We start from the raw sequence: 1,464 nt of genomic DNA, 5'->3' as shown, positions 1-1,464 counted from the left end.
TTTAGGGGCGAAGCTCCTTATGCCGTGGGTCTGTCAATCCTCCGTTTGTAGCGTTGTAGTATAGCCACTAGCTCGTGAGAAGCGCGCGTTCTGGTATGCAGTAGAAGAAGAAGACGACGTTGACGAGTGAGACTCTCGTGCGTGTTCGCTTGTGTGGCATTCTTTCTTCTTTGCTGCGCGCGTTCTGGTATGCAGTAGAAGAAGAAGACGCGTTTCAGAAGTAACGCGCCATGAGGCTCCCTCTTGGCACGCTTTCTCTTTATCTCGGAGTCGCCAGATGGAAGACAAGGCTGGAACGGAGGGCACGGAAGGCGGCGGCAGCGCGCGCTCGCAGACAGAATCCTGAGGTGAGAGCCCGCGAGGCCGAAGCTGCACGTCGACGCCGCGAAGCAGATTCCGCCGTTCGAGCCCGCGAAGCCGAAGCTGCTCGACAAGCTGCACGGCTGTGCGAGAAGACCCCGCCGTTCGAGCCCGCGAGGCCGAAGCTGCTCGGCAAGCTGCAGGGCTGCGGCGAGAAGACCCCGCCGTTCGAGCCTGCGAGGCCGAAGCTGCTCGACAAGCTGCAGGCTGCGGCGCGAATCGGATCTTCAAAATGTGAAGGACCGTGAAGCGGCGAGAAAGCGCGCGTACCGGCAGGCAGAGCCGAGGCTGTGCGAGCACGTGAAGTGGCTGCAAAACGCATCAGGCGGGCTCTGCCCGAAGGCGCCGACGCGCGCTTCCAGCGAGACTTCCTTGATAACAGTTTCAGCCATAGTTGCGGTGTGTGCAACAGTTGTGGTTCTCAAACAATCTAATCACAATATCTTCCATCAAGAAGGACCACGCTCGCGCCAATGCCATCGCCGTGCTGCAGCGCGTGTTCGCTTCGCCCCACTCATCACATTCACCACGTGGATATGCTGTGATTTTTTTAATTTGTCATAGCTTAAGTCGTCGCTTCAGTTGTTCATCAGCACAACATATTCTGCACGCAAAAATCCGTTTGGAGATAAAGAGACGTCTTGCCGACGCCGCGCTTACCCGCAACCGGGAGTTCCGCAGTGCGTCATGGTCGACGCATCGAACGTAGCTGGGTGCCGCACTTCAACAACTCATCAAAGGAGTATGGCGACCAATCGCTTTCTTTTCCCGGAAACTGACATCCACCGAACAGCGGTATAGCACCTTCGGGCGCGAACTGCTGGCCGTCTACGCGACAATCCGGCGCTTCCGGCATTACTTAGAAGGTACCGAATTCTTTGTCTTGACGGACCACAAGCCTCTCATGTATGCCTTGCGGTCACTGAATGCTGAGGGGGGCGCCCATACAGCCCGTGAACTGCGGCAGATGTCATACATATCTGAATTTACCACGGACATCCGCCACATCAAAGGAGGACAACGCTGTCGCCGATGCCCTTTCGCGCAACCGATCAGCGCCATAACCTGTCCCTAGATCTCCACCACAGGAATAGATCTCAACAA

This window comes from Rhipicephalus sanguineus, chromosome 5 (assembly GCF_013339695.2).
Source record: "Rhipicephalus sanguineus isolate Rsan-2018 chromosome 5, BIME_Rsan_1.4, whole genome shotgun sequence".
Taxonomy (NCBI): domain Eukaryota; kingdom Metazoa; phylum Arthropoda; class Arachnida; order Ixodida; family Ixodidae; genus Rhipicephalus; species Rhipicephalus sanguineus.
This window is presented reverse-complemented; position numbering follows the sequence as displayed.